The sequence below is a fragment of the Triticum urartu genome, chromosome 7, assembly GCF_003073215.2.
Source record: "Triticum urartu cultivar G1812 chromosome 7, Tu2.1, whole genome shotgun sequence".
In the NCBI taxonomy this organism is placed as follows: Eukaryota; Viridiplantae; Streptophyta; class Magnoliopsida; order Poales; family Poaceae; genus Triticum; species Triticum urartu.
Genome location: NC_053028.1, coordinates 609,924,478 through 609,933,405, shown reverse-complemented (window position 1 = coordinate 609,933,405; position 8,928 = coordinate 609,924,478).

The following is an 8,928-nucleotide window of genomic DNA, read 5'->3' as shown; positions in this document are numbered from 1 at the left end:
TTCAACCAAGCTCTCCTCGCCAAGAAATGGAGGATTATCATGGTCATAAGCGATATATGTGCTCATGGTCTCAAAGCAAGGTATTTTAGAGATGGGCATCATGATAGTGACATGCCAACACGAGTGTTCATTTACTTGGTGGAGTATTATGCACGGGTGAGACTTGCTACGACATGGCACTGTATGGCGCATAGGAGATGGATCAAAGATATATTTTCTGCATGAGAACTGGATTCTCAGGTCGGGGTGCATGTCGCCATTGGGTGCAACACACCATCCTCAAATTGTTAAGGTTGTTGGTCTGTTGAATGATCAAGGTAATGCCTAGAACGAGTCAAATTTGGATCAAGTATTCACCAAGTCTGATACATGTGATATCAAGAATATTGTTATGGCGGTCATGGTAATTAAGGAAGACTATAGATCTTGGAACTTCATCAAAGATGGAAAGTTTTTGGTCAGGTTCGCTTATCATATAGGATTGTCGATGAAGGTTTCTCGTGTATCACACGTTGATTGCTCGGACTCAATGATTAACCATAAGAGTTGGCTCGGTTTGTGGGACAATAGATGTCCCCAACAAGGTGAAGGTGCACACATGGATAATTATGCATAATGGTTTGGCCATTGGGGCGGAGCTACAACACATGAGAATCAAACTAGGGGTGTTTTGTGTGGGATGCGAAAGAGAGGAGACCATCATGCACTAGTTTTGGCGATGTATGCACTTCGTCCAGTTTTGGAAGCTTCTGAGAGAGACCTTCAGTGTGCTCTACCTCTACTTCCGCCGGAGATAGAGACATATGAGATGATGCGCAACTGAATGTTAGATTAGATGGGTCATACAAGGGAAAAGGAGAGGCGACTATATTTAGGGGATTATATGAGTTGTGGCAGTCCAGGAACAACACTAGGGATGCTAAAGGGATATAAAACCCCGTGGCTATCAAGGACCGTGTGGTGTGGCTGGTGGAGGAGTGGAGCTCTATGCATGATGATGTCAGTAGTGCAAGGACCGCTCCGGGAAAAATTTGGTGGTGTTCGCTGAAGGAGGGTTGAGTGAAGGCTAACATAGACGAGGCAATATGGAAGGCTGTCTATTTCAACAGCGGGGGTGCAGTTCTTTGGGACATCATGTTGTGTTCTTGTTCAGAACATGCAATTTTCCCCATCAATGTTGAACCCGAGTTGGCTGAGTTGCTAACATGCAGGAGCCAGGAGGGCTCACCAGTTGGCAATGGGGACGGGTGTCTAGAAGCTGGTGCTGGAAAAAGATTATCAATTTGTGATTTGAAAATCAATGATGAGGCAAGGAATGTATTAGCCAATGGGCTAGTTGTGGAAGAAATGAAAGGTCTACATCATCCTTTCGAGGAGATAAAAGTTGTGTGGGTGCGACAAGAGGCGAATAATGTCACACCTGAGTTATCTAGGGAACTTTGCAAAAACAAGGTTTCAGGTGCCGCTTGAGTGTATCAACTCGATGTTGACCCGGGAGTGTCCCCCAACGTTTGAATAAACCTCCAACAATTCCATCTAAAAGACAATTGATTGTTAAGAAGGTAACATGATGAATATGAGTGGTGAGATAATCATCCTATGAGACCATACACCACATCCGTAAAAAAACAAGTGAGAGCTTGTGGAAACACCGTTTTTCACCTATCGTCATGCTCTTAGTTTTCTTCGAGACTCTGGGTCCATTGGATTCTAACTAAACCTCCAGGAAGCCTGTAATCCAAATTGTATTTTGGATAATTTTGGATGAACCCACTAGCCTATGAACTCCGCCGGAATGTATTTCAGATCAAATACGAATTGGTCGACTAGAGGGGTTGAGTAGAAGAATACATATTCTGAGATTAATTACCAATTTTAGGGATTTGCGAATAAAAAATGTTATCTAGATATGCAAATAGATTAACACAACCTATATGTCAAGCAAGCTCAAAGCAATGTAAGCTAAGGAACAATCTAATTAGCAAGCCCACAAGCATACAAAGTGAAGTAAAGTCCGGGCAATGAATAACCACAAGTGAGTCAGGGATGCAAATTTTATCCCGAAGTTCACACTTCCTTAGGGAAGTGCTGATCTTCATTGGAGAGGTGCCGAGACCAAGGCTCCGTATTCTCCTCGATTCACCCACAACTGATGAGCCGCAAATCACTTGGGGTTGGTTTTGAAGGATACCACTACACCTTTACATACGTCTTCGGAGCACACAACAAGCAAGAAAGCTTTCGGAGGAACCCTAACCGCCTAGGAGACAAAGCACCAAGAGTAACAAGTTGTTGGTGAAGAAATCAAGAGGGAACACGAAACACTTTGGTCAAGTTGTAGATCGACCTTGCTCTTCCTATCCCCAAAGAATCAAAGAGTTTGAGTGGAGGGATATCGAGTAATGAGCAAGATGAGTGTTTGGAAATGGTGGTTACTCCAAGGCTTAAAGGATTAGGGTCGTTGGAGGTGGAATAAGATATCTTTATATTGTCAATCCCACCTTTTGACCATTGTCTGCCGATAGACTTGTGGGCATGGGTGTCCAGAGAGTAGAGCACTATCCCGTGCTCATAGATGTCCACTAGTAGAAAAGGGGGCAACGGTCCAGGCCGGGTCAGCCCATTAGTCCCGGTTCAGTCTAGAACCGAGACCCATGGGGGCATTGGACCCGGTTCATGAGCCCAGGGGGCCGGCCGGGCCACGTGGGCCATTGGTCCCGGTTCGTCTGGACCTTTTGGTCCCGGATGGTGGGACGAACTGGGACCAATGGCCTCGCTCCTGGCCCACCACCATTGGTCCCGGTTGGTGGCTTGAACCGGGACCAAAGGCTCCCCTTTAGTCCCGGTTCATGCCACCAACCGGGACCAATGAGGTGCCTATATATACCTCCTCGCGTAAGAGCAGAGCACACTACTTTGTTTTTTCTGGCCGAGGGGGAGAGGGCTTGGTGGTGCTCTAGCTCACCTCCTATGCACACAAGGTGTTCGATGGAATGCCTGAGCCACAGTACTTAAGCTTTCTCCTCTCCAAGCTCGACCTTCAAGCTCCATTTTCCTCAATATTTGTCTAGGTTTAGCGGTCCGTCACGCCCCATCCCCGTCTTCACCACCGTTGATCACCCGCGCCGAGCTCATCGCCGGCACCACCGTGGTGAGCCTCTTGTTCTTATCTTCTTTTTGAAAGGGAAAAATATTCTTACTTGTATGTTTACATAGATACTTGTATTATTTTCTTACTTTTATTATTGCATCTTATATAGTGCGATGGTTTTGGTATCCGCCCCCGTCGGCCCTCGTCCTGTCTATGATTTGGATGTGGTATATATATTATCTTTATAACTATTGGTTCATTTATTGTTTATGAAAATTATGCCGACCAACGTGACATAGATTTTATTTATGTAGGATGTATGTGAATCGGAAATTCCAACCGACCCTATTGTCGAGAGGTTAAATTTAGTTGAAGAAGAAAACAATTTGTTGAAGGAAAAAATTAAAAAAATTGAGGAGGAGAAGATGATATTGGAGTTGCATGTTGCGGATGTCGTCGATGATCACAAGATCAAGATGGATGCAATGCGCTTGAAGATTAGAAAGATTAGAAAATATGCCATTCATACCGAGACTTGGTATCATTATGTCGTTGGATCAATTGTTACCTTGGTTGCGATTATGATCGCATTTGTTTTCGCATTGAAATGTTTTACATAGTTTCAATGTATGGTTTAATTAATTAGATGCTCTGGAGAGCTATATGTTGTTAGATGAGAACTATGTATGTACTTTGGTTTTAATGTGATGATGAACTTCTATTAATTTGGACACTTAATTATATATAACGCACGCAGATGAACCGGCAATGGATGTACGGTGACAGACACACCTCCGAGTACATTAAGGGCGTGCATGAGTTTCTCGGTGCGCCTGAGGCAAACAAGCAGAATGGTTTTATGTGATGTCCATGCACTGAATGTGAGAATACGAGGTCTTACTCTAACCGGAAAATCCTTCACTCTCACCTGCTTTACAAGGGTTTCATGCCACACTATAATGTTTGGACGAGGCACGGAGAAATAGGGGTTATGATGGAAGACGGCGAAGAAGAAGAGTACGATGACAACTATGTGCCCCCTGAATACGGTGATGCTGCAACGGGGGGAGCTGGTGAAGATCAAGAGGAACCAGACGATGTGCCCAATGATGCTGCAACGGGTGAAGCTGCTGAAGATCAAGAGGAACCAGACGATGTGCCCGATGATGATGATCTCCGTCGGGTCATTGTCGATGCAAGGACGCAATGCGAAAGTCAAAAGGAGAAGCTGAAGTTCGATCGCATGTTAGAGGATCACAAAAAAGGGTTGTACCCCAATTGCAAGGATGGCAACACAAAGCTCGGTACTGTACTAGAATTGCTGCAGTGGAAGGCAGAGAATGATGTGGCTGACAAAGGATTTGAGAAGCTACTGAAAATATTGAAGAAGAAGCTTCCAAAGGATAACGAATTTCCCGACAGTACATACGCAACAAAGAAGGTCGTATGCCCTCTAGGATTGGAGGTGGAGAAGATACATGCATGCCCTAATGACTGCATCCTCTACCGCGGTGCATACAAGGATCTGAACGCATGCCCGGTATGCGGTGCATTGCGGTATAAGATCAGACGAGATGACCCTGGTGATATTGACGGCGGCCCCCCAGGAAGAGGGTTCCTGCGAAGGTGATGTGGTATGCTCCTATAATACCATGGTTGAAACGTCTGTTCAGAAATGAAGAGCATGCCAAGTTGATGCGATGGCACAGTGAGGACCGGAAGAAAGACGGGAAGTTGAGAGCACCCGCTGACGGGTCATAGTGGAGAAAAATCGAGAGAAAGTACTGGGATGAGTTTGCAAAGGACCCAAGGAATGTATGGTTTGCTTTAAGCGCAGATGGCATTAATCCTTTCGGGGAGCAGAGCAGCAATCACAGCACCTGGCCCGTGACTCTATGTATGTATAACCTTCCTCCTTCAATGTGCATGAAGAGGAAGTTCATTATGATGCCAGTTCTCATCCAAGGCCCTAAGAAACCCGGCAACGACATTGATGTGTACCTAAGGCCATTAGTTGAAGAACTTTTACAGCCGTGGAATGGAAACGGTGTACGTACGTGGGATGAGCACAGACAGGAGGAATTTAACCTAAAGGCGTTGATGTTCGTGACCATCAACGATTGGCCCGCTCTCAGTAACCTTTCAGGACAGACAAACAAAGGATACCACGCATGCACGCACTGTTTAGATGACACTGAAAGTATATACCTGGACAAATGCAGGAAGAATGTGTACCTGGGCCATCGTCGATTTTTCCGACCAACCATCAATGTCGAAAGAAAGGCAAGCATTTCAAAGGCGAGGCAGATCACCGGAAGAAGCCCGCCATGCGTACCGGTGATCACGTACTTGCTATGGTCAATGATTTACACGTAATCTTTGGAAAGGGTCCCGGCGGACTAGCTGTTCCGAATGACGCTGAGGGACACGCACCCATGTGGAAGAAGAAATCTATATTTTGGGACCTACCCTACTGGAAAGACCTAGAGGTCCGCTCTTCAATCGACGTGATAAACGTGACGAAGAACCTTTGCGTGAACCTGCTAGGCTTCTTGGGCGTGTATGGGAAGACAAAAGATACACCTGAGGCACGGGAGGACCTGCAACGTTTGCACGAAAAAGACGGCATGCCTCCGAAGCAGTATAAAGGTCCTGCCAGCTACGCTCTTACGAAAGAAGAGAAAGAAATCTTCTTTGAATGCCTGCTCAGTATGAAGGTCACGACTGGCTTCTCGTCGAATATAAAGGGAATAATAAATATGCCAGAGAAAAAGTTTCAGAACCTAAAGTCTCATGACTGCCATGTGATTATGACACAACTACTTCCGGTTGCATTGAGGGGGCTTCTACCGGAAAACGTCCGATTAGCCATTGTGAAGCTATGTGCATTCCTCAATGCAATCTCTCAGAAGGTGATCGATCTAGAAATCGTACCAAGGCTAAGGAGTGATGTGGCGCAATGTCTTGTCAGTTTCGAGCTGGTGTTCCCACCATCCTTCTTCAATATCATGACGCACGTCCTAGTTCATCTAGTCGACGAGATTGTCATCCTGGGGCCCGTATTTCTACACAATATGTTCCCCTTTGAGAGGTTCATGGGAGTCCTAAAGAAATATGTCCGTAACCGCGCTAGGCCAGAAGGAAGCATCTACATGGGCCATCAAACAGAGGATGTTATCGGGTTTTGTGTTGACTTCATTCCTGGCCTTAAGAAGATAGGTCTCCCTAAATCGCGGTATGAGGGGAGACTGACTGGAAAAGGCACTCTTGGAAGTGACTCAATAATATGCAGGGACGGATATTCTTGGTCTCAAGCACACTACACAGTTCTACAAAACTCTACCTTGGTGACCCCGTATGTCGATGAACACAAGAACAGTCTGCGCTCCAAACACCCGGAGCAGTGCGACGACTGGATTACATGTGAACACATCAGGACTTTCAGCAGTTGGATGGAAACACGTCTCAGAGGTGACAACATTGTTTGTGATGAGCTGTACTTGTTGTCCAGGGGACCATCTTTGACTGTATTGACTTACAAAGGATACGAGATAAATGGGAATACATTTTACACGATCGCCCAAGATCAAAAGAGCACCAACCAAAACAGCGGTGTCCGCTTTGATGCAGCAACCGAGAGCGGAAAGGACACATATTATGGTTACATAGTGGACATATGGGAACTTGACTACGGACATGATTTTAAAGTCCCTTTGTTTAAGTGCAAATGGGTCAATCTATCAGGCAGCGGGGTACAGGTAGACCCACAGTGCGGAATGACAACAGTGGATCTGAAAAATCTTGGGTACACTGATGAACCATTCGTCCTAGCCAATGATGTGGCACAGGTTATCTATGTGAAGGACATGTCTACCAAACCGAGAAAAAGAAAAGATAAGGAAGCGAATACATCATACGATGAGCCAAAGCGCCACATAGTTCTTTCATGAAAAAGGAATATCCTGGGAGTGGAGGGCAAGACAGACATGTCTGAAGATTATCAGCAGTTTCATGAAATTCCTCTCTTCAATGTCAAGGCTGACCCAAGCATCCTGATAAACGATGAAGATTATCCATGGTTGCGGCGCAATAAGCAAATGACACAAGCGAAGAAAAAGTGAAGACTTTCTCCCGCAACTATTATGATGATACCATGCCAACTTTGTAACACACGAGTATGCTATGCCAACTTTTTCAGAGTTCATTTGAAAACTATGAATTTAGGTCGAATTTTCTCTATAGGTGCATCTATGTTCATTTTTTTTAGTAAAGTTAATCACAAACTTGTGATTCACACAAATTTCAAAGAATTCAAATTTTAACTATTCAGATTTGAAAACTAATGGCACTAACAGAAAGTTTATAATTTTTCTAAAACTAATGGCACTAACAGAAAGTTCATAATTTTGCTGACCTAGAAGCAAAAAGAATTAAAAAATAAAGCAAAAAACAAAAGAAAATAAATAATACAGAAAACAAAAGAAAAAAACTGAAAAAAATTAAAAATAGCAACAATAAGTATTTTGTTGTAAGTAGAAACAAAATAAAATAAATAAAGCAACAAAGAAAACTAAAAAACTAAAAAGTATTTTCAAATTTGAAAACTAATGACACTAACAGAAAGTTTATAATTTTTCTAAAACTAAAAGCAAAAAGAATTAAAAATATAGCAAAAAACAAAAGAAAATATATAATGCAGAAAACAAAACAAAAAACTAGAAAAAAATAGGCACTAAAAGGAAAAAAACAAAAAAAGTGTTTTCAAATTTGAAGACTAATGGAACTAACAGAAAGTTTATAATTTTTGTGACCTAAAAGAAAAAACAAATCACTAAAAACTATAAATATTTTGTTCTAAGTAGAAATGAAAAAGTAAATAGCAAAAAAGAAAAAAAAATGCCTATAATATTTGCTATGACTAACTAAAATTACCAAATTGAGTATAATGATAAAACACAGTAATATTAAATAGCAGGAAAAAGAATGACTCAAAAATCATTTTTATAGTAAAGTTATTCATAAACTAGTGATTCACACAAATTTAAAAAAATTCAGATTTAAACTATTCAAATTTTAAAACTAATGGCACTAACAGAAAATTTTAAAACTAATGGCACTAACAGAAAGTTTATAATTTTTGTGACCTAAAAGAAAAAATCACTAAAAAACTATAAGTATTTAGTTCTAAGTAGAAATGAAAAAATAAATAGTAAAAAAATGCCACCTACTGGGCCACCACGGCCTGAATACGACTAGAAGCCCATCCATGGGCCAGGATTTAGGCCCGCAGAAGGCCCAGCAGGCCCACATGCATAGTGGTGTGAGATTAGGCCCAGAGGCCTGCAGTTCTGAGGAGTTCGATGGAGATGGCAGGGCAGCGCTTATAAACAGGTGCGGCCGCTCCTCAGCTAGCGAGGTGGGACTAAACATCCCACCACACCGCGGCTTTGGCAGGCGCAGGCCTTTGGTCCTGGTTGGTGCCACCAACCGGGACCAAAGGCCGCTGCTTCCCGCCCTTTGGGCTGCTGAAAAGAGGCCTTTGGTCTCGGTTGGTGGCACCAACCGGGACTAAAGGGGGCATTGGTCCCGGTTTGTGCCACGAACCGGGACCAAAGCCTTTCCTATATAACCAAACCGTTGGGAAATTTCCCCCACCCGCCATTCTTCTCCAACGCCGCCAGGCTGCTGCGCTGCTCCTCGATGCCGGCCCCTGCCCCGACGTCGCCGTCGCCTCCCCTAGCCGCCCGAGGTCGTCGTCGCCGCCCGCTCGCCGTCGGCCGTGCCCTCGCCCGACGCCGCTCGCCGCCCTGCCCCGACGCGCGTCGCGCGCCCCGGCC